Raw genomic sequence first — 26415 nt, forward strand, 5'->3', positions numbered from 1 at the left:
ATTTAAGGGGTATTGCAGGGAAACTGGGAAAGATAATCAGCTCTAACGGTATGACAAAGCTTCTAAAAAAGGAACAAAGAGGTGTAATTGCACAATTATGTTCGCTAGATGTTTCCACATCGAAATCATCCATTTCTCCAAATCTCCAAAAAGTCTTGGACAATCATTCCAAGATATTTGAGACTCCCAAAGGTCTCCCACCTATTCGTGAGCATGATCATGCTATTCATCTGATTCCAGGAAGTGTTCCTCCAAACATCAGGCCGTACAGATATCCCTATGCCCAAAAGAGTGAAATTGAACATATGGTTGCAGAAATGCTAGAGGCTGGTATAATTCAACCTAATCAAAGATCTTTCTCTACTCCAGTAGTATTGGTGCACAAGAAGGATGGATCATGGCGCATGTGTCCGGATTATAAGGAGCTCAACAGCTCACTATTAAAGATAAGTTTCCCATTCCTGTCATTAATGAATTACTAGATGAATTGCATGGATCAATTTACTTCACCAAGTTGGATCTTCGTTCAGGATATCATCAAATTAGAATGAAGACTGAAGACATTCCAAAAACAACATTTAGAACTCATGAGGGTCATTATGAATTTTTGGTCATGCCTTTTGGCCTTACCAACGTGCCTTCTACATTTCAAGGTTTGATGAATTCCATTTTCAAACCCTTCCTTAGAAAATTTGTGTTAGTATTTTTTGATGATATACTAATCTAAAACAAGACTTGGAAGGATCATGTTGAACACATTGACAGGGTGCTACAACTATTGGAGGAGAAACAATTATATGCAAAAAGATCCAAATGTTTCTTTGGAGTACAAGAGGTGGAATATCTAGGTCATATTGTATCTCATGAAGGAGTTAAGGTAGACCCTAGCAAAATTAAAGCCATTAAGGAATGGAAAATCCCCACATCCATAAAGAATCCACGAGGATTTCTTAGGTTGACAGGGTATTATTGCAAGTTTGTTAAGAATTATGGGAGAATAGCAGCACCTCTAACAACATTATTAAAGAAGGATGCATTTTCATGGACTCCAGAAGCAATAAAGGCCTTCGGACATCTTAAAGAGGCAATGTGCCAAGCACCGTCTTAGCTACACCAGACTTCACAAAAACCTTTATTGTGGAATGTGATGCTTGAGGAAATGCAATTGGTGTTGTTTTAATGCAAGATGAAAGACCCATTGCTTTTGAAAGTCGTCCAATCAAGGAAAAGGTTTTATAGAAAGCTATTTATGAGAAGGAAATGTTGGCAATACTACATGCACTTAAGAAATGGCGACCCTACCTAATGGGAAGACACTTCAATGTAAAAACAGATCATGATAGCCTTAAATAATTTTTAGAACAAATATTATCCTCTGAAGAGCAACAAAAGTGGGTCATAAAGATGTTGGGTTATGACTTTGAAATCATCTACAAAAGAGGGAAGCAAAATGTGGTGGCAAATGCACTCTCAAGAAAGGATGAGGATGTGGAAGCATTGTTGTGCGCCATTTCTATTATCCAACCAGAATGGATAAACAAAGCAAGGGAGGAGTGGAAGAATGATGAAGAAGTGTGGGCACTTATTCGAAAGTTACAACAAGATTCCAGTACATCTGATACATTTAGCTGGAAAAATGATTCGTTATGGTACAAAGATCGCTTATACCTCTGTAAGAATTCCGAACTCAAACAAAAGATTCTTATGGAATTGCACACTTCTCCCTTAGGAGGGCACTCAAGTTTCTTAAAAACTTACCACAGGGTTAAGAAGGAATTTTTTGGGATGGCCTTAAATCGAATATTCAAAAGTTTTTGGTGGAATGTTTGGTTTGCCAAAAAAATAAAGTTGAAACAATTAAGACCCTGGGTCTATTGCAACCTTAATCCATTCCAAGCCAACGTTGGGAGGAGGTTTCAATGGATTTTATCACAGGTTTACCCAGTCTAAGGGAAAGAGTGTCATCATGGTGGTAGTTGACAGACTTACCAAGTATGCACACTTTTGTGCATTATCACATCCATTTAAAGCTAGTACAGTTTCTACTGCATTTATGGAAACAATTCAAAAGGTACATGGAAACCCAAAGATTATTATAAGTGACAGAGATCCCATTTTCATTGGAAATTTTTGGATATAATTATTTTCTTGTCTTGGTACTCAGTTAGCTCATAGCTCATCTTATCATCCTTAATCCGATGGGCAAACTGAGGTAATAAACAAATGTTTGGAAGGATATCTTCGTTGCTTTGTATATGATAAACAGACACAATGGGTCAAATGGTTGCCTCTGGCTGAATGGTGGTATAACACTTCCTTCCATACAACAACAAAAATGACCCCATTTATGGCATTTTATGGATATCAACAACCATCCATCACACCATATTTAAGAGAAAATTATAAGGTTCAAGCAGTGGAACATCACATTGAGCATCAACAACAAGTCCTCCAACTCTTAAAGGATAACCTCGTGTTGGCGCAGAATAGAATGAAACAACAGGTAGATCAACATCACAACGAAAGAAGTTTTGGTGTAGGTGATTGGGTATTCCTATGGCTAAAACCATATAAAAAAATGTCCCTCAAGCAAGCTAAGAAGGATAATAAATTATCACCAAAGTATTATGGTCCATACAAGGTGTTGCAAAAGATTGGTACTATGGCATACAAATTGGAGCTTCCTGCAGCTTCCCGAGTGCACCCAGTTTTCCATTTTTCATGTTTAAAGAAGGTTATAGGCGACAAGCTCCCAGTTCAAACAATATTGCTAGAACTTGACGAGGAAGGAAAAAATATATTGAAACTGGAAGCAGTCACAGAAACAAGAACTCGACAGCTACAAAATCGATCAATTTCGGAGTATCTCATCAAGTGGAAGAACTTATCCGCTAAAGATTCCACATGGGAGGATGAGAATTTTATACAGAAGCATCCAAAACTATTCAAGTGTTGAGGACAACACTTTTTTGAAGGAGAGGGGCATGTTAGGTCCCTATAATACTAGTGATTACCCCATTACTATTGTAGTTGTATCCCTTATTAATATTGTTGTGCCCCTATTGTCCCCATATTATTATTATTGTGCCCCATAGAATCCCTCTATTGTTATTTTTGTGCCCTTATATTATTATTGTTAGGTCAGTTGGGTTATATTGTGACTCCTTAGACTCTTCTATATAGAAAGGAGGTTTTTTCATTTGAATCATCCAAGAATTATTCATTTGTGTAATGTAAAGGAGGTTGCCCCCTCGAAGAGGCTGAATTCTAAGGCATTCATCTATCTTTTCTATATTTTTGTGAGTTGGTTTCATAACAATAAAGTTGAGTTTAAAATTCATCTACTTGAGGAGAAAATCTGCTTGTTTGGTTGTTGTCCTAGTATTGCAAATAAAAATCCCAACCTATGTTTTAATCTTGAATTGAGATTTATTCTTGGCTGCCACAAAGTGAATCTCATCAATTTTAATTATCTGTCTAATATATTCTAGTGAAAAAAATCTCATGGGAACAAATTTTGGCAACCTATATGAAGGAAATTTGCACCCATACACTCTAATATGAGTGTTAGTCTAGTACAGGTACAAGTCGTCTGTCTTGGTTTGCTCACTGAGATGAATAAATCTTTTTATTTTAGGTCCTACCCTTAGTTCAACATTACTATTCAATAGGTAAGAGATTTTATACAAGAATTGGTCAACATGCTCATTGAGGGTGAATTCAATGGTATGCTTCCTTACCAAGGAAGTCCAATGAATCACATATTGGGCATTTCCTTGGTCATCCAATTTCTATATGGAAACTAAAACCTGTCTGCCTGATGGAATAAAAGCATATAGACTTGAACTGAAGCATACTTAAAGGTCCCTTATGTAGAAAACTTTAAGAACTATTCATGGATGACATCTGTTAGGAACTCACTATAGTTGAAAATGATTGAGGGATTTTCACCTGTTGAAAACACTGATAAAAATCTTATGATGGCCTCATCATCCCACTGATCATATATATAGCCCAGTAAGTAAGAAACTATGGAGATAATCAACTTTTTCATTTCAAGGAATGTAGAGGATGAATAGGGGGGGGGTTTCTTAGGTAATTGGGCATCCTCAAGGAGAAATGTTTCCAAGATATTTTCTCTATAAGGGAAACTGAGGTTCTTGTAGAGTTCCATGAGGGAATCTACTGAAAAATGTTTCAGAGAGGAAGAATTTTGAATCTGCAACATTTGGGAAATGGAATCAGAGGTAATTGTGAAACGGATATCATTATTTTGGGCTACAATTTCCCTCTAACTGAGAATGTACTAGAAGTGGCACCATGAAGCAAATTTAGGGAAATGGTGGGTTTGAGGAAAAATGAATTAGGGTGGAAAGGAGTCCCACAAATCCAATTCATCGCTGAGATCAATAAACTTTTTCTTTAACCAGTTGTGGAGTTTATAGAGGTCGAACTCACAACTAGTTTCAAGGATTTTGTATTCTTGATCTACAAGGAGTTGGTCATGCAAGTCAATTACATGGGGTAGAAGGGGGATTCTAAACTAATCTAATCACACTTAAATGGTTTGATTAAATATTTAAACTTATTTTTTTAACTCTAATGTGTGATTTAGACTAGCTGCACATTATTTTTTTTTATTTTTCTAAAGGTATTTCATGATATATATATATATATATATATATATATATATATATATATATATATATATATATATCTTTTTTTTATATCCCCTTTCATTTATGTTTTTCTTTTCTTTTTCTTTTTTCTATTTTTTTTCTTTTTTTCTTAGAAATAATTTGCACGATGATATATTATTTACAATATCTCACAAAAATAAATAAAAAGAGGGCATTAAAGCATTACATCCTTTATGGAGGTTCATGGCTCTATTATTGTTTAAACCGCTACCTCTTCTTATGGAATCTAGAATTCAACCTTTAGAAAACATACTTCTCCCTAAATTTAATGTGGGTAAGGCTCCAAAATTTGCTAATACACTTATGGGAAGAGGAAATCCTTTCTTACATCACAATGCTTTGGAGAGATTCATTTTCTATAATGGAAGCTAAGAGGAGGAATCATTGTTCTTCTTCAATAGAATCTGTGTAGAACTAAATTTGTGGAAAGGCCTTTTGAAAAAGAATTTGTTTGAATGGGATGAATCTATATAATCCCTACATCTTCTATATAAAAACATGATTTTTTGAAGCTGGATACATAAGAATGCATGGCATCCTATGGCATAATGTTAACAGAATAACAATTCTTCTCTCGCCTCCTAGAAAAATGATGAGAGACAATAAAAAAAGGGTAACATTAAGCTTCATATAACTTCCAACTTTTGAAAATAAATAAAAGAAGATCCAGGTGGGGAGGATTGAAAGACATTGAATCAGCTACCCCAAAGCCCCATAAAAAGTGGTGTAAGAATTGTAGGTGAAGGATAATCAAACTTTAAGGATTCAACCTTCTCCTCCTCCCTTTGTGATGAAAAAAATTAAATTTTCAGGACTCTATCCCTCATATTTTTATATAAATGGGAGTTTATCACCCCTACATCACCCTCCTCCCACCTTGGTTATCCCCCAACACATGTGGGATAACTATCCACTTCCCAACCCCTAAAATCCCTTTCTTAAGATAGTGTAGGAAACATCAATAAGATGATCCTCAACAAGTGCAATGGTGAGCTAGTTTAGGCCTCCTCAATGCTATAAAACTCAAAATCCATATCCAAAATGTAGGAATCTAGTGAAACAACACGAAGGACAAAGTACAATTATAAGGATCAAAATAAGGAAAAATATTAAGTTAATTAAACATATTTTATTTCTCCATTTCTTTAATGTAGCCAATTTGTTAGAATTTGTTTGTGCTCCTTAAGAAAAGTAAAAAACCTATAAGAAGTAAGATAAAACCTTTATGAAACCCACGTCCCTATCCTATGACTAATAGGAAGAATACATTATTAAGGAGGGTGCCTAAATTATGTACTCTCTATGGTATGACCTTTGCTTTTGACGTAATATAAATTAACTTTTGTTATTATAAAAATAATTGCATTCCATCATATTAACTAACAACCCTTGAACATTATGCAAAGTCCTAATGGTTAGTTCCCTTGTAAATGGGAAAAAGAATAAATGCGTAGGGAGTGTTAGAGTTGGTCTGGTCATCCCTCTGTTAGAGATCATTTCTCTTATTGCATCTCAGTTTTAGGTGTCTCACTCGATTCACTCAGTTGCATTCCACTAGGGGCATGCCATAATCTGACGGAAGGGTCTTGTAATTCATTACCCCTCATGCCTTATCCATGCTGGCTTAGGTCTATTCATCAAAATCAACTTTTAATGTCACTTACAGTCCTATTTCAATCTCTTGATCAGCAAGAGTCATTTCAGTCACTAGGTCTAGGGTTAGTTGATTTGGTCTTCAACAATGTCAAAAAATGCCAGCACACCCATGAGGGAGGTTCTTAATAAGTTTTCATTTCCAATATTTTCATCATCATATGCTCGACTATGACTTTTCTTCAAAACTCTATTTTGAAGAAAATTCGTCATTTCATTTTGTAATAAATTGCCTTGTAATTTTCAAAAGTTTTTCAGTTGTTGCATTCTCCAGGAGTGACCCTGGTCTTCCTTTGTCAAGACATGCCACTATCCCTGCAAAAATAGCCAAAAGATTCATCGTTCAAGCCAATAATCAAGGAGGAAACAAAAAGATAGAGTTGTATTAACTGTGAAAAAAGTTCCAAGTCAAAACATTATAGAGTGGGTTTGTGAGAAACAAAAATTAAATCCATCACTATAAGATATTCTCATTGTTTTGAAACATCCATTTGCATCCAAAGGTCGATTAAAAGCCGACTCAAAGTGGTGAGAGGGCAATTTTGTCATTGTGAAAAATCAAGACTGTGTTCAAGCCGGCACGGCACATAGAGCAGATGGCGTGACGCACTGGGGAGGTGCGGCGCACTGGGAGAAAACGCACAGTGTTATTTTACATGGGCGTGGCGCACTGGGAAGGCGTGGCGCATTAGGTGAGCTGCACGATGCATACAGCTAACTGGCGTGAAACATTCCAAAATTTCCTCCAATCGCCAAAACTGCCTACATTATCTTGGTTTCAAGTAGGTTGCTATTTATTCATCCAATTTTAAGGTTTATATTGTAATGTGTTGTGATGATTGATGTGGTGAAACCCTAAATAAATAGCTAAACCCAAAAACCTGCTGTTAGGGTTTCAAATTTATTGTTTGTCACCAAATTCATTCCCCCATCCCATTTCTCCCTTATTTTCATCATTCCTAAGTTTCCCTACTCCCTAAAATCATCAAACCCCTGTCCCAAATTCTAAAATCCCAAACCCCAAACTGTAACCCTACAAAAGCTCTCCTAACCCTATACAAAAAACCCCTCAAACAATCCTACATTTCCCTAACAAAATTTGTCCCAATAGTCCCTAATCCCTTACTATTTTTTCCCCTTCCTAACAGTCCCTTGTTTCATTTGTTTTCCCCTTGGTGGCAGAAATTAAACACATCACTAAAGAGCAGTCAAACACAGTTTTCATACATTAGCAATCAGTTTTCTCCAAGGCATTTTGTACAGTAGTCATGGCATCTGAGCATTCATCTGATTATGAAATGGAGACCCAAAGTGACTCACCCATGGAGGAACATGCACCCCATAGGCCTCATAGAGGTGGCAAACATATCAGAAAAGAACCAATCACCCTCACCGAATTACAAGCCTGCCCTCTTGCCATCTCTTGTTTTCAGCATCAGTCATGTTATGAGTTTTGTGAGAAGGTGGCTAATGTTCAATTTCATCATGAATTGGCTTGTCTATTTGTGTTGTATTTACATGGAGATCAGGCTACCTTAGCTGGTGTCACTTTCACACTAACACCAAAAACCATTTCATTGGCAACCGTCATACCAAACATTGGAGAACCATGGAACAAGAGGAAGAAGATTGACCGGTAGCATTATGAGCCCTATATTAAACCCGGTTTCTTGAGGTAGCTCAAGAGAGTGTTTCCATTCTGATATATTAAAGATGAATATGCTCCACTAATGAAATTAATCATGAAGTATTTCAGCTGTGAGGGACGGTTCTCTCATTTATATGCTTATCACATAAGGTTTCTCATGCATTTCACCCAGGTACGGATGATGAACATTCCTTATTTCATATGCCGGAACATAGAGAGGATGACCACCCTGGTGCAGTACAAAACCCCTCAGCAGCAACTTAACAGTGTTTATCATTTTGCTCTCATCAAGATTGTGGTGGTTCATCAGCTTGGATTATAGGGCATCACTTGGGATGATTTCATCTCTCATGACTTCTTTAGAGTTTCACAAGGATCTTCAGAGGCTGGACATGTGACAGGTGGACATTCTCATCAGCATGAAGGCCATGATCCACACACTACAACTATTCCGGTTTTCATTACTTATCAGAAGGGTACCAGGCAGTTGTTTGCGGCAGAAAAGCGAGTGTTATCTCCACTCGGTGTGGAAGGGGCCTCGCTTCCGACATCAGCACCACAGGTACAGGACAAAGGCAAGAGGCCAATGCAGGTTGAGGGACCTTCAGGTGAACGAGAGACCGACTTCATTCTCATTCAGGATGATGATACAGATATGGGCCCGCAAAGTGCCAAACTTAGAGATATCATCCAGGAGTAGTAGACAGAGATCAAAGCCTTGTCCCTCGACTTGGAGAGGGCTAAGTGGAATATAAAATACTTGGAGCAAAGGAATAAGCAGCTTGAAGATCAGCAGGCGATTATGGAATTACAAAACATCAGGGAGAATCGTCAAGCTGCCCAAGAGTTTACTTCACTTGAGCAAGAGATCAACGCTGATCGGGAGTCTTGGCTCGAGAGAGTCAACATCCACTTAGAGGGACTGCTGGACAAGGCTGACAGGGACAAAGCATTGCTGAGACACATGGCTTTCCACTACATGGCACGGAACAAGGTTTGCAAGGCACAAATAAGGAATCTAAAGGCAAAATTAAAGAAGGCAATAAGGAAGAAAAAGAGGCAAAAGGAGCATGATCATCTTAGGATATTGGCCGAAGCCTCTTTAGCCCAGCATAATACTTGATAGAGAAGGTCAAGCCCAAATTTCAAGAAATTTGGAGCAATTTTTGGCATTTTGAAATTTTTTGTATTAAAAAACAGGTTTTGCCTCCCTATGCGCCAGGCCATGTGGCGCTCGCTTTTGCTAGAGGGCTCCAAATCCAAAAAACTTTTCATTTCTGGATTTTTCATGATAAATTATTATTTTGGCCAAGAAATTTGGGTAGGTTTTGAGTCCTAAAGAGGCCAAAAACACTCAAAAAATGACCTCATTGCCCCTATTTTGACACACAGGAAGCAGTCTTGGGAGATTGAAGTTTTGGAGGGGCAAATGACATCTAAATTCAGAAATTCCACTTCGGTTAGAAAGAAGACAGGCATGGCTTTCCAACAAGCTATCTTGGGCTTAATTTGGACTTTAGGAAGTTCCTCAAAATCAGCTCCAAAGTGGCGCGACGCATGGAGAATCAGGCGCGGCGCATAGAGGATTTTTGCCTATTTTTCATTTTACAGCTCAGAAATTCACCCAGTTTTGACCAGTTTTACTTTTTGATGTTACACTTGACCTTTCATGATGTAATTTGATAACCATGATGTAATATTGGCACATTTTTACTTGTTCTATAGGATTCATTCACTAAAAAGTGAAAAACAACTGAATGAATCAGTTTCCTAGCATATAGGGGCAAGTTGTTTGATTACCTAGATTTCAGTGCCTTATTTAGAATTGGTTGAAACAGCTCCTAGAATGATGAGCTCGACCCCTAGAGCTAAGGGAATGGGTTTGTCTTGTCTATATCATGTAATTTCTCAGTCATTTTCAAAGTTGGACACTTGGGATTTCTTGGCACTCCATTGTATATTTGATTTCTGCAATTTTGGCAAAGGAAAGACCAGGGTTTTGTAGCACTTGTTGGGATCCATGTGGCTCTGTGTTTTGATGATGTTTTTGTCTATGTATTTGTAAGTTTACTGATGTTTATGTGTATCATTTTCCCTTCTCTTTTCTTCAGAAATTAAGCAAATGAGTGATTGAGGTAGAATTCATTGGACTGCTCTGCTCTGCCTTCAAATTTTGTTTAATTTTGCATGTTTTCATCTATTTGAGGAGGACTCTTGAGACCCTCTTTCCTTTCTTAGCCCCTCACCAGTCTAATCCATCCATTCATTCAATCCAAAGTATCAAAATGATTTCCTTCCTTGCCCCAATCAGAACTCTACAAAAACTAGGCTCATCCCTGGACCCAAATTTGTCTTTCCCTTTTTTCCAACAAAACCCTCAAAAACTCAAATCAAATCCTTTGCACTTCATACCTAGCCTAAAATTAGTTTGTGTTTCATTCATCTCCAGCCCCATTGGTTATCTTTCGCTGAGATTGACCTAGAGAGAGCCCTCTCCTGTCCTTGTAGGGCTAGCTACGAGGCTGAGCGTGGTTTGATGTGGACCTAGAATGTTGCCTTTTCAGCCTCAGGCAAATCTAAGCTCTAACATAGTGGTGACCATACTGGGAAAGAGATTCTTTGTTTGTTAGTGTTCTTCATTTTATAAACTACAGACGGAGTCTGAAGATTATCCAGGTAGCCTTCGAAATGCTTTTGTTTTGCATTAGCACAAGTAGATAAAAGCTACTTCAGTCAATCTCTGGTCTAGTCTTATAAACGGAATATCTAATCTGCAAATTTCCCTAGTACACGTATCATGTTAGATCTGATTGTTGATGGTGGACAACAGTCAGATACATATGAAGGCTGAAACATTCACTTGGCGACTCCAACTCAATCCAGAGATTCCAACACTCACTGATCCGTTCATGCACTAAAATAAAATGGTAGGGTATGTGGCAGACCCTGTGTTTTGTGAAGCTTTAAAAGAAGTTAGAGATCAGTTAGTGGATTTTGAAATTGATGAAGTATTTTTCATTGTCGTGCTTCAATGTTTGAGATCTCCGAAGTTTCCTCCTAAAACTAAAACTGGTTTCTTTGAGTTAGTTGTTCAAAAATTTAAGAAGGAGATTCAGTATTTAAATGATTAGATCCAATCATATGAATTCCAAGATCTGAAAAGTTCTTGCAAACTCTCCCTCCTTCAAAACAAGAAACAATAGAGCTGCTCGTGGATGTTTGCATTGACAGTTTGCAGTTGGTGGTCTGCGTTGAGGAGTTAGGGCAGCAAACAGAGTCTGGTTTATTTGATCCTATTTTTGCATATATGGAGTATTTTTTCAGTTTGAATGATAGATCAAATTGTCTTTTACACAACCAGACTCGTTATGTGCATGTATGGTTGTCATCATTTACATTTGTGTCATGATTGAAGCACTTTCAAGCAGCATCCTTGTCACAATTACTTGAGTGGTTGATATGACATTATAGCATTACTTGATTTATCAATTTTGCAGCAAAGTGGGTTAGATTTGTACATAAATAAGTTTCCCAAGGCAGCATTTCAGTTTTCGGTATTTGTTTATGTACAAGTTGTAGTATGTATATGTTTTCGGATTGGTATGAGTTGTTTTCAATTTTGGGTTTGCAGTTGTTTGACCATCCATGCCCAATGGAAGAGGCATTGTCTACTGTTGAGTCCCAAACTTGCATCTTCCCTATACACCTTTTTAGCCTTTTTCCATTTACCTGGACCTCCTAAGTTGTCAAATCATTGCATGTTAGTTTAAAAAGAGCATATAAAATGGTTTCCTAACTATGTATTGTGACTGTTGTTTGATCTAGATTTTTGCTTAGTCAGTTGCGGAATCTTGTCACTTTCCGCAGCCAGTCAACTTTCCGCAGCCTTTTTGTTGAAGTCTATGTTACAGGTGTCTACAAGAGAATCCGACCACATGGGAAAGTTGCAAATGATGTGCACATGGACTGTGTCCTCTTGGTTCAGCCGAATCCCTCACAGAAGGCCGTGGTCAAAAACATTCAAGCGGTGGTCAACCTAAGAGTTTTATGGTGGCAGAACTCTGTTTTTCACCAGGTGAAGACTTGCATGGCAAATTCCTAAATCCCAGGAGATGTGCTAACACCTGTGGACTGCTCCATGAACTGAATCTAACAGCCACCCCCCTTGGATTTAATTGTCACGACTACCATCATGCTAGATTTCTGGACGTGGTTATTCACAAGTCCGTTTATCAGCGCAGGTTTTAGGAAAGTAGTTGTGTCATCCTCTGTTATAAATAAAGCATTCTTATACGCATATTAGCTAGCTTTTTGAATGTAATTTTGATTGTTTTACGAACCCACTGTGCCGTGACTTGATCCTTATGTTATGGCTGCATTTTAATACATGAGAAGACACTGTTTTTAAGCTCAATTCGTGGTTGATTGCTGATTGGCCGAGGTTTTGCAGAGGGACCCTGTACACACCAAGGTTTTTTAATTGCTGTATAGTTCCATGATTTATTCCTTTACGTTCCTGAAGCCATAATTGTTTGCTTGTATATATTACACCATTTATGGTATTCATGTTGGTTGTTTTCCATAGTTTTTTATCCTTTCTAATCACTGTTAACTGATCAGTGTTTTTATTTCAGGTTCTAATAGGCAGCCTGGGGAATTTCACATAGCTTTTTAATGACTAATGACATGGAATTATCTTGTCCTTCTGCTGATTTATTTTCTTAGTTTTAATTCCAACACTGTTTATTTCTTTCAATTTTGTTTTGTTCATTTACTTTTCTGCAAGATAGATATTAGATTACTCATGTCATTTTCAGTTACCTCCTATAGCCAGAGCGAGTCAAATTGTGAGGGATTGAAGTATGAATGCGTAGTTTGATATTAGTTTATTTTTCTGCAAGTTAGTTATTGAATTGCTTATGTCATTTTCAGTTACCTCCTATAGCCAAAGCGAGTCAAATGGTGAGGGATTGAAGTATGAATGCGTAGTTTGATCTTAGTTTCATTTTATGCAAATTAGATATCAGATTGCTCAATTTGTTTATGATTACCTCCTATATCCAGAGCGAGTCGAATGGTGAGGGGTCAGAATATGAGTTGATGTAATATGATTTAGTTTACTTTGCTTGCAGATTTTGAATTTCTTTGAGTTCAGTTTCTTTTATACAGCAGCAAGGATACTAGGTTTCATAGTCACTAGATCACTGTTTGGTTTAATTAGAATTTAGGTACATTTTTATTTTCTCTTAGGAATTGATTTCATCATTGCAAGTTTTAAAACCTTTTTGAAAACTTTGAAGTTTGGAAATCATTTTAAAGGTCACCATTGCCTTGAACACTTATATCCATACTTGACTTTTAGAATTGCCATCTCACATTAGGGAATCAGCAAAACTAAAAAACAAACCAAAAAAAAAATGACAAAGAAGTAAGAAATCGGTTATATTGCATATATAGTGCACCTCACTTCAGAAATTTACGATTCCCAGATTGACAATTTATATAGAAATTTAGGACACACTAAATTGACCAAACATTTTGTCACCGTTGCCGGGGATGTGAAACGAGGTAGCCAATTTCTTAAAAAAAGAAAAACAAGAAAATTTCAAGGAAGGTAAAAATTGATAACTTCCCAAAGTATGCTCTCCTCTTGCACCGAGTGTGACCTGGAGGATCAGAAAAGAGAGTTACTGGTTCAATAATTTCTTGAGTATGCTCTCTTCTTGCACCTAGAGTGATCTGGAAGATCAGAAAGAGAATTATTAGCCCGACTTGAAGAAAAAAAAAATGACATGCATAGAGCAAGAGATTCTAGAGGAAGGTTTATAGCTAGGGCCAAGAGTTCGATTTTTACAACTCCATCTACTTCAAGGTATAGACAAGATACACCTCCATCATCTCCAACTCACACTCCTAGCCTTAGGATTCCTGGAATTCAAGGGGTAGTAGCTAAATTAGGAGACTCTCCCACACTATCCACCGAATCTGAGTTAGGAAAAGACCCTTTCTTTACTTCTACAGGAAAACACATTGTAATCAAGGAAGTAGAATCGCATGAAGAAGAAGAGGGAGAAATTACTCCTCATTCACCATTAGTAGAAGAACTAGAGGACTCTGAAATCTCTGAGGAAACTATCATGAAAGAGGAAGTAGTAAACGGATTTGGAGGAGGTAGAGGTAGAGGTAGAGGAGGAGGAAACAATGGAGGAGGTAGAGGTAACAACGGGGGAAATAGGGATGGAGATAACTCATTTGGATTTCCTATAGTTGATGAGGAATCCCAAACAACAATGAAAAACATCTCACCATCTATCCTCCCAAACTTTTATGGGTTGCGAAGTGAGCATCCTGAAACATTTCTATTTGAGTTTGAAGTCATGTGCCGAACTTATGATTATATGGAAGACTCTCAAAAACTCAAATTGTTTCCTTCAACATTGAAGGGAGCTGCTCTAAAATGGTTCATGGGATTAGTCACTCAATCAATTAGGACTTGGAATGATATGAAACAAACATTTTTGGATAGATACCTGGACTATTGTACGCCCACCAATCATAAGGATGAGTTATTCAAAATGGTGCAAAAAGAAGATGAAAACTTGGAGGATTTACTTGAAAGATTTCAATACAACCTGAAAAGAGCAAAAATGAATAACCTATATGTGAAAACCTTGAAAGCCCTTCTATTAAAAGCCATTAGAGATGAATGAATAGATATTTTGAACATGATGGGAAAAGGAGATATATCTCAACTTCCACTTCATGATATAGCAGAGCTATGTGTCCATCTATCAAGGGGAAAATCTAAAACTGGAAAAAGGCCTAGAGATCCTTCTCTCATTAGAGCAAACAAATCTGCAACTGGATCAGTAAGTAGGGCCGAGATTAGCAACATGCTTGATGAGTTCAAAGCTGATATTTTAGGGAGCCTTAGTGAGCAACTAGACACCCTTAAAATACAAAACAAGAAGAAACCAGAAGATGAAGCTTTGGCCATCTTTTGTCCAAAATGTAGGAAGAAACATGCTCTAAGGGAATGCCCCTTGGATGCAAAAGTTGTAGAAACATGTATGATTTGTTCAGAAAGCCATGAGACCAAGGATTGTCCTTCAATTCCTGGGCTCAAAGTTGTCTTTCAAGAAGACCCAAATTCAATTGAGTCCCTCTGTTTTGTTTCAAGGAGACCTTGGCAGGGGCAACAAAATCAAGGGTTTAACAACCCCACGAACTTTCAACCCCCACCAAATTGGAATCCTTGGCAACAACCTTGGTCCCAACCTCAAAATCCATTTCAATCATGGGTACAAGGTTTGCAAAATCCTTATGGGAGATTTTCTCAATTTTATTAATATCCTCCATCTTTTCAAAATCAACAAGCTCCACAACTTCCAAATCAAAATCCACAACTCTCATTGCCATTTCCACAACAACAACAACCTTCTCAACAGAATCCAAATTCCCAACTCCTGCTTCCATTCCAACAAAATACAAATCAACTACCTTCCCAGCTATTGCCAAATCCCATTAATAAAAACCCTCAAAATGCTTACATGGTAGAAGGACAACAATTTCCTACCTATATGATTGTTCCTCTCAATGATGTACAACTCAGATCTGGTAGAGTTTTCGAAAAGCCTTCTATAGATGCTCAAAAGCAAAGCATTTCTGAGGAACATTCTCTTGAAGCCAATAAAGTTTCTGAAGCATCTCTTCAAAACCCAAGCACTCAAAAAGAAAAAGAAAAAGAGTCAACCCCCACAACTCCTATAGTTGAGCAACCTACATCTTCATCCACACCTCCTTTTCCTAAAAGATTACAAATTGACAAAGGAGTGGAAAAACAAATCTTGTTGCCTGACTATGATTTTCTAGATGAATTAAAGAATGTTTGTATCAAGATTCCCTTGTTACAAGCCATTAGAGAGATTCCAATTCTAGAAAAAACAATAAAGGAGTTGAGTCTCAAAAGACGAGGAAGGAAACCAAGAGATACAAGAAGAATCCACCTGGTAGGAAAAATTACAGATATCATGATGGGAAAAATTACCGTGCAGAAGTATGTAGATCCCGGTAGTCCAATTGTCAAAACACATATCAATGGGGTAGAAATTCCAAATACTTTGATTGATTTAGGGGCTGCTATCAACATTATGAATAGACAGACAATGGAATAGCTAAAACTTCCTAATCTTCTTTTTACACCTACTCTACTGAAACTTGCAGATCGATCAGTTATCAAACCAAATGGTGTATTAGAAGACATTTTGGTCTCCTTAGATTATTGGGAATATCCAATAGATTTCATGATTTTAACTCCCAAGAGTAATCTAGGAGGGCACCCACTCATCTTAGGAAGACCTTCGCTAGCCACAGTTGATGCTTTTATCAGTTGTAGATCTGGGGATATGTATATTTCTGATGGTAATTCGACAAAGAAATTCAATATGTACCCTCCAGCAAAAGCAATTATAGAAGTAGGAGATAATGAATGGGTCGATGATGAGGACACTATACAACCTGTCTTTACCATTTCTGAAATCAGTCAAGATAGTCAAATTCTGAACACATTAGAAAACTTTGAAACATCTTCAGAATATGACCACAAACAATTTCAGTTAGATTCTGACATTGAGTATCTATCATCTAGACAAATGTCTCTTTACTCTATGGAAGAGTTTGGTAGTTCTGCCATTGAGATCTTTCCAGGTAAAACATTGAATATCAACAAAAACTTGGAAAAATCACAACAGGGAGAGCTAACCAAAATCTTGCAAAAACATTCTACTGCATTTGCATGGGAGTATATTGATATGAAAGGTATTGACCCTAAGACTTGTATTCATCACATCTACATCGAGGAAAACAGTAGACCAATCAGACGACCTCAGAGAAGGATGAATCCAAACCTTAGCGAGATAGTGAAAGAAGAGCTCCAAAAACTACTCAATGTAAACTTCATTTATCCAATTTTAGATAGTCGATGGGTTTCTCCTTTGGTTATAGTACCTAAAAAGAATGGTAAATGGAGGGTATGCATTGATTACAGGGAATTTAATAAAGCAACTTTGAAGGATCACTTTCCTTTACCCTTTATCGATCAGGGATTAGATAGTCTAGCAGAAAAAAAAAGTACTTTTCATTTTTGGATGGTTTTAGTGGCTATAATCAGATTCAGGTAGCACCTGAAGATCAAGATAAGACCAAATTTACCTGTCCATGGGGAACTTTTGCTTACCGAGTGCTTCCTTTTGGATTACGTAATGCACTTGCAACATTTCAAAGGGCAGTACTAGGAATCTTTTCTGATCTAATCCATGATTGTGTAGAGGTCTATATGGATGATTTTACAGTTTAGGGTGATTCATTTGAAGAGGCATTAGAGAATTTGGAAAAATTCCTTATAAGATGTAAAGAAACAAACCTTTCATTGAGTCATGAAAAATGTTTTGTGATGTTTACTGAAGGTATTGTTTTGGGACATCACATTTCAGGGGATGGGATTAAAGTTGATAGATCAAAAGTTGAAGTCATCTCCAAGTTGCCTATTCCAAATTGTCAAAAATATGTTAGAATTTTTCTAGGATTTACTGGGTACTATAGAAGATTTATAGAAAACTTCACCAAAATAGCATCTCCACTCTTCAAATTACTTACAAAAGACTATGAATTCAAATGGGATCCTGATTGTCAATCAACATTTGAAACTTTGAAAGCAAGAATATCTGAAGCACCCATCTTGAGAGGGCCAAATTGGAAACTTCCTTTCCATATTTCTACAGATGCTTTAGATACAGCTCTAGGAGCTGTGTTGGGTCAAAAGGATTTAGTTCCTTATGCCATTTACTATACTAGTAAAAATTTGACTCTCACTGAGTTGAACTATACTGTGACTGAAAAAGAGTTCTTAGTTGTTGTTCATGCAATCAATAAGTTTAGACATTATATAACAGGCTATGAAACGTTTTTCCATACTGATCATTCTACGATTAGATATCTAATGAACAAACCTGTTACTAATGGCAGAGTTACAAGATGACTCTTACTTTTACAGGAATTCAATATTACTGTGTTGGATAGATCAGGGAAACAAAATACAGTAGTTGATTTCTTGTCTAGGATCCAAAATACTAAAGAAGATTCTCCTGTAGAGGATAAGTTTCTAGATGAATATCTATTTGCAGTAACTACTAAGAATCCTTGGTATGCAGATATCGCTAACTATTTGGTTACAGGGAAACTACCTCCACATCTATTTCCTAGTGAAAGAAGAAGAATTATTCAGGAGAGTTCAAAATATTCATGGATCTCTAACGAATTGTTTAAAACAGGGCCATATTGTGTGATCAAAAGATGTGTTAGGGAAGATGAAATGCGTGACATCCTTAAGGCATGTCATGATGAACCATGCGATGGACACTTTTCTGACAAAAGGACAGCCTATAAAATCCTTTCTTTAGGATATTATTGGCCTTCCCTCTTCAAAGATACAAAAGAATATGTCAAAAGGTGTGACAACTGCCAAAGAGTAGGGAAACCGACTCTTTCAAATGAAATTCCATTACAACCATAGGTACTCATCGAACCCTTTGAAAATTCGGCTTTAGATTTCGTTGGACCCATTAATCCACCATCTAAACAAAAGAAGTATATATTGGTATGCACTGATTATGTCACTAAATGGGTAGAAGCCAAAGCATTACTTTCTGCTACTGAAAATTCAGTTGTTAGTTTTCTTTATGAGGATATTTTTACTCGCTTTGGTGTCCCAAGAGAAATTGTGATAGATCAGGGAAGTCAATTTACATCCAACATGATGGAGAATCTGATGGAAGAATACAAAATCAAGCACAGAAAATCTACTCCTTACCATCTGCAAGCAAATGGCCAAGTGGAGTCTACAAACAAAGTTATTAAAAGCATCATCACCAAAATTGTTCATCTACACAGAAGAGATTAGGCAGAAAGGCTTCCTGAAGCCTTACGGGCCTACAGAACTACATGGGTGAATACAACAGGACATTCTCCCTATGAACTTGTTTATGGGAAAGAAGTCCTGCTCCCCATTGAGTTTCAAGTCAAAACTTTCAAGATGGAAGTTTAGTTGGGGATGGATCTATCAGAAGCCCAAAAGCACAGAATGGAGCAGTTGAATGAGGTAGATGAGATCAGACAAGAAGCAATCCTAAGAACTGATCTAGTTCAACATCAAAGAGCTAAGTGGCATGACAGATACATCAAAGAGAAAAAGTTTCAAGAGGGAGATTGGGCATTACTATTTGATTCCAAGTTTAAAGACTTCAAAGGTAAATTTCAGACCCATTGGCTTGGGCCATATGAGATTGAAAAAGTCTTTAGCAATGGAGCAGTAGGAATCAAGACCATTGATGAATTTCAAACTCCTCTTATTGTGAATGGCTACAGATTAAAGATTTACAATAAGCCACTCTCAAAAGAGGAATTTTTCAAAATGTTTCAAGAGAATTCTGCAATAAGGTTGGTGAAGAAGAATCCTTCTTCTCCACCATCCTAGCCTTGGTTCCTTTCTGTTAAAAAAAAAAAATGTATAAGCCTAAAAACCAATCACTGATTGGCAGTCTTATATAGAAAATGTAAAGTGAAAATCAGGAACACCTGACACTCTATATTTTCCAAAAAAAAAATCTCTCTTTCTTTCCCATTTTCAATTCATTTCCATCCCACTCCATTTCATTTTCATTTCACTCCACTCCATTTCATCTCACTCCATTTCATCAATAAGAGTCTCTTTCATGACCATTTACATTCAGTTAGTTATTATCTAACTATCTTTATTCAACCAAGTGGTTGTTGTGTCAGTTTCCGCAGCTGGAATCAGTTTCCACAGCCAGAAGCAGTTTCCGCAGCCACCACGTTGTTTTTCGAATTAACAGTCAAGATGTTAGTTCAATAATCATGAAAATGCAGGTATGACTGAGCATATGCTATGAAGACATGGAGCATCTACAAACATCAATAAGGAGTAGTTGATTAAGGGCTAATGGACAACAAATGACAAGGATTCCAAGGTATGAGTAAAAATTTCTTTCAAATAGCAATCGAAGGCACAATTTTGCATAGTTATTAAACCTTAAAGCTCCACTATATGCAATGATTACCACGATAGCTCCATTACCATTCCATGACATTCCTCCATGAACCATGCATTTATTCCCTAAAAAGTCTCATGATTAATTTTCGGATTTAACTCGTAGTTGACTGCACTTTCACACTCCACTTGTAATCATGAGATGTGACCCATTTAATTATAGCTCCTCTCCACCGCACTTTTCGCAGCCATTTCATAAACATGTAACATCTCCTACGCAGCCGTTTAGTTCAAAAATTCCGACTTCACTTCACTATCCTACCATCTTGTTAAATCCATGGCTACATTACCACCTCGTTCATATACGTCTCCACTCCATTTCGTGAACTCACCTCAGCTGCCTATCCTCTATTTCCGCTTACAGTTCCTGAACACTCCCGCTACCTGTTATCCATCTTCTATTTTCAACCACTGTTTTCTTCTCCATAAACCCTGCAACCTAGCCATCTTACCTCTGCTAAACCCTCACATGCAGTTGAATTTCAAACAGAGGAAAGGATGGGATGGTTATTGAGGGCAGAACCGGAAGGGCCTAAGTTCTTAGAAGGATACCCTCAAGTAAAAGACTTGCTGAAGAAGGCAAAATGGCTACGTTTCATTCAAAAATTTAAGGGCCACAATAAGGAGATAACAAAATCTTTTTCAAGGTCTTTCAATGGCCAGGTGGTGGAAATTGGAGACCTTAAGCTCACGGTCACTGAAGCATCCATAACAACTGCTATAGACTTGCCATAGGAAGGTGAACGTTGGTTTAAAAACAAAAGTTTGGACAAGCAGGCATGAGGAGTCATATTACATAACCCAGGTATGGACGTTACTATATTCACAAAAGGAATTCCTATTCATGCATTAAAAGAAGAGTGGGCCAGCTTACTGTTAATCATTCAAAAGTTCATCACTTGTGAAGGCCATTTTGGAGCAATGTACATGTATCATACTAGGTTATTGATGAACTTCTTAGAGAACCAAACCCTTAATTTGCACTATTTCTTATTGCTGAGCTTGAAAAAGATGTGCACAACAGTCCAAAAGAACATAGAACACATAGAACCTCATTTATATCATCATGGGCTTGTGAGGATTCTAATTGAAGACCAATTGAAGAAAAACAAAGATACCTGGGAACGATTTTTAGTAAGAAACTACTTTCAAGAGCCATCTGAGGCACCTGAAAGCAGTACACCAAAAACACCAAGAAGGAGTAGGAGAAAAGAAAAAAGTGCAATAATCCAAGACTCTCCTATTATCAAAACTAAAGAAGTTGGTCAAAAAGAGAAGGAGGAAAGGACTAAGGATAGAAAACAGAGGAAATTGAAAGGAAAAAGGAATATAGAAGATGTCTACCGATCACCAGAACCATCCGTAGAGGAAGACTATCAAGTGTTGTCTGAGAGACTAGTGCATCTTCAAAAACAAGCTGCTACAGCCAAGAAGAAAGAAAGAGGAAAACAGAGCATGGAAGAAGAGAGCACTAGCCCATAGTATTTAAGAAGAAGCAACAGGCTTATAGGAAAGTGGAGGAAAACACAAGTAAAAGGACCCCACTTCATTGACTTGGGTGGGGAAACACCCGAAAAACCTCCAGCTAGCCGTAGTCCACCTCATCCTCAGCCAAGTATTGAAACCAGTCTTCCAGATGTTGATGTAAGTCCTTCTCGGCCAGAATTAGAAATCAGTCCTCCTCCTCAACAAGACTTTGAGGTCAGCCCAAGGAAAACACCTAAAATAGATCCAAATCAGCAAGAGGTGTATGATTATCTCGATTACTTAGAGAAGACAGTTGCAGGCCTGAGCATGTCATCCACTCTGCCTCACATAGCACAAGAAGCACAAATCCAATCATTGAAATAAGAAGTGTTTGAATTGGAGGTTTTAAATAGGCACATTAAACAAGAAAATGAAGCATTAAAGGAGCAAATAAAATTGGAAAAAATCATTCATGATAATACTATGTTACATCTGGGACTGTGGCAGAAAAAGAACAAGAAATTAAAGAAAAAGTGCAGGAAGTTGAGTAGGGAATTAATCAATCTCAAATTCAAATGTTTGATAAGGAAGCCCAGGATGGTAGTAGCACCAAGAAAGAAGAGAAGAGGACTGGATGTACTAGCAGAGGCTTCAGAACACATGGACTAAAGGGGGATGACCAAAATTTTGGTTGCATGAGGACATGCAACACCTTCACAGTGGGGGTATGTTGAGTCCCAAACTTGCATCTTCCCTATACACCTTTTTATCCTTTTTCAATTTACCTGGACCTCCTAAGCTGCCAAATCATTTCATATTAGTTTAAAAAGAGCATATAAAATGGTTTCCTAACTATGTCTTGTGACTGCTGTTTGATCTAGATTTTTGCTCAGTCAGCTGCGGAATCTTGTCACTTTCCGCAACCAACTCAACTTTAAGTAGCCTTTTTGTTGAAGTCTATGTTACAGGTGTCTACAGGAGAATACGGCCACATGGGCAAGTTGCAAATGATGTGGACATGGACCGTGTCTTCTTGTTTCAGCCGAATCCCTCACAGAAGGTCGTGGTCAAAGACAGTCAAGCGGTGGTCAACCTAAGAGTTTTACGGTGGCAGAACTCTGTTTCTCACCATGTCAAGACTTGCGTGGCAAATTCCCAAATCCCAGGAGACGTGCTAACACCTGTGGACTGCTCCATGAACCGAATCTTAGCCACCCTCCTTGGATTTAATTTTCACGGCTACCATCATGCTATATTTCTAGACGTCGTTATTCACGTGTTTGTTTATCGGCGCAGATTTTAGGAAAGTAGTTGTGTCATCCTCTGTTATAAATAAAGTGTTCTCATATGCATATTAGCTAGCTTTTTGAATGTAATTTTGACTATTTTACGAACCCACTGTGCCGTGACTTGATCCTTATGTTATGACTGCATTTTAATACATGAGAAGACACTGTTTTTAATACATGATAAGACACTGTTTTTAAGCTGAGGTTGTGCAAAGGGCCCCTGTACACACCAAGGTTTTGTAATTGCTGTATAGTTCCATGCTTTATTCCTTTACGTTCCTGAAGCCATAATTGTTTGCTTGTAGATATTACACTGTTTATGGTATTCATGTTGTTTGTTGTCCATAGTTTTTTATGCTTTCTAATCACTGTTAACTGATCAGTGTCTTTATTTCAGGTTCTAATAGGCAACTCGAGCAATTTCACATAGCTTTTTAATGACTAATGACATGGAATTATCTTGTCCTTCTTCTTATTTCTTTTCTTAGTTCTAATTCCAGCACTGTTTATTTCTTTCAGTTTTGTTTTGTTCATTTGCTTTTCTGCAAGATAGATATTAGATTACTCATGTCATTTTCATTACCTCCTATAGCCAGAGCAAGTCAAATAGTGAGGGATTGAAGTATGAATGTGTAGTTTGATATTAGTTTATTTTTCTGCAAGTTAGTTATTGAATTGCTCATATCATTTTCAGTTACCTCCTATAGCCAGAGCAAGTCAAATGGTGAGGGATTGAAGTATGAATGCGTAGTTTGATCTTAGTTTCATTTTATGCAAATTAGATATCATATTGCTCAATTTGTTTATGATTACCTCCTATAGCCAGAGGGAGTTGAATGGTGAGGGGTCAAAATATGAGTTGATGTAATATGATTTAGTTTACTTTGCTTGCAGTTTTTGAATTTCTTTGAGTTCAGTTTCTTTTTATACAGCAGCAAGGATACTGGGTTTCATAGTCACTAGCTCACTGTTTGGTTTAATTAGAATTTAGGTACATTTTTATTTTCTCTTAGGAATTAATTTCATCATTGCAAGTTTTAAAACCTTTTTGAAAACTTTGAATTTTGGAAATCATTTTAAAGGTCACCATTGCCTTGAACACTTATATCCATACTTGACTTTTAGAATTGCCATCTCACATTAGGGAATCAGTAAAAGATAAACCCAAAAACAAACAAAAAAAATCAAAAACGACAAAGAAGTAAGAAATCGGTTATCTTGCATATATAGTGCACCTCACTTCAGCAGTTTATGACTCCCAGATTGACAATTTATATAGCAATTTAGGACACACTAAATTGACCAAACATCTACTTTCTAGAGATCTGTAGTTCTTGGCACCTCCTAGGAGCTACCATCCCCATTGGAGCCAATGTTAGATTCGGTCTGGTCATCCCTCCGTTAGAGATAATTTCTCTTATTGCATCTCATTTTTAGGTGTCTCACTCGATTCACTCAGTTGCATTCCACTAGGGGCATGCCATAATCTGACGGAAGGGTATTTTCATTCATTACCCCTCATGCCTTATCCATGCTGGCTTAGGTCTGTTCATCAAAATCAAGTTTTAAAGTCACTTACAATCCTGTTTCAGTCTCTTGATCAGCAAGAGTCATTTCAGTCACTAGGTCTAGGGTTAGTTGATTTGGTCTTCAACAATGTCCAACAATGCCAGCAGACCCATGAGGGAGGTTCTTAATAAGTTTTCATTTCCAATATTTTCATCATCATATGCTCGACTATGACTTTTCTTCAAAACTCTGTTTTGAAGAAAATTCGTCATTTCGTTTTGTAATAAATTGCCATGTAATTTCAAAAGTTTTTCAGTTGTTGAATTCTCCAGGCATAGCCCTGGTCTTCCTTTGTCAAGACATGCCACTATCCCTGCAAAAATAGCCAAAAGATTCATCATTCAAGCCAATAATCAAGGAGGAAACAAAAAGACAGAGTTGTATTAACTGTGAAAAAAGTGCCAAGTCAAAACATTACAAAGTGGGTTTGTGAGAAACAAAAATTAAATCCATCACTATAAGATATTCTCATTGTTTTGAAACATCCATTTGCATCCAAAGGTCGATTGAAAGCTGACTCAAAGTGGTGAGAGGGCGATTTTGTCATTGTGAAAAACCAAGACTGTGTTCAAGCCGGCGCGGCGCATAGAGCAGGTGGCACGGCGCACTGGGGAGGTGCAGCGCATTGGGAGAAAACGCGCAGTGTTATTTTACACGAGCATGGTGCACTGGGAAGGCATGGTGCATTGGGCGAGCTGCGCGGTGCATATAGCTGACTGGCCCGAAACGTTCCAAAATCACCCCCAATTGACAAAACCACCTACATTATCTTGGTTTTAAGTAGGTTGTTGTTTATTCGTCCAATTTTGAGGTTTATATTGTGATGTGTTGTGATGATTGATGTGGTGAAACCCTAAACAAATAGCTAAACCGAAAACCTGTTGTTAGGGTTTCAAATTTATTGTTTGTCACCAAATTCATTCCCCCATCCCATTTCTCGCTTATTTTCATCATTCCTAAGTTTCCCTACTCCCTAAAATCATCAAACCCCTGTCCCAAATTCTCAAATCCCAAACCCCAAACCCTAACCCTACAAAAGCACTCCTAACCCTATACATAAAACCCCTCAAACCCTCCTACATTTACCTAACAAAATTCATCCCAATAGTCCCTAATCCCTTACTATTTTTTCCCCTTCCTAATAGTCCCTTGTTTCATTTGTTTTCCCCCTGGTGGCAGAAATTAAACACATCACTAAAGAGCAGTCCAACACAGTTTTCATACATCAGCAATCAGTTTTCTCCAAGGCATTTTGTACACCAGTCATGGCATATCAGCATTCATCTGATTATGAAATGGAGACCCAAAGTGACTCACCCATGCAGGAACATGCACCCCGGAGGCCTCATAGAGGTGGCAGACATATTAGAGAAGAACCAATAACCCTCACTGAATTACATGCCTGCCCTCTTGCCATCTCTTGTTTTCAGCATCAGTCATGTTATGAGTTTTGTGAGAAGGTGGCTAATGTTCAACTTCATCATGAGTTGGCTCGTCTATTTGTGTTGCATTTGCATGGAGATCAGGCTACCTTAGCTAGTGTCACTTTCACACTAACACCAGAAAGCATTTAATTGGCAACCGGCATACCAAACATTGGAGAACCATGGAACAAGAGGAAGAAGATTGACTGGCAGCATTATGAGCCCTATATTAAACCCGGTTTCTTGAGGCAGCTCAAGAGAGTGTTTCCATTTTGATATCTTAAAGATGAATATGCTCCACTAATGAAATTAATCATGAAATATTTCAGCTGTGAGGGAAGGTTCTCTCATTTATATGCTTATCACATAAGGTTTATCATGCATTTCATCCGGGTACGGATGATGAACATTCCTTATTTCATATGTTGGAACATAGAGAGGATGACCACCCTGGTGCATCACAAAACCCCTCAGCAGCAACTTAACAGTGTTTATCATTTTGCTCTCATCAAGATTGTGGTGGTTCATCAGCTTGGATTAC

The sequence above is a fragment of the Pinus tabuliformis genome, chromosome X (genome assembly GCF_031772625.1).
Source record: "Pinus tabuliformis cultivar Carrire ecotype Pingquan chromosome X, CPIR1, whole genome shotgun sequence".
Lineage (NCBI taxonomy): Eukaryota > Viridiplantae > Streptophyta > Pinopsida > Pinales > Pinaceae > Pinus > Pinus tabuliformis.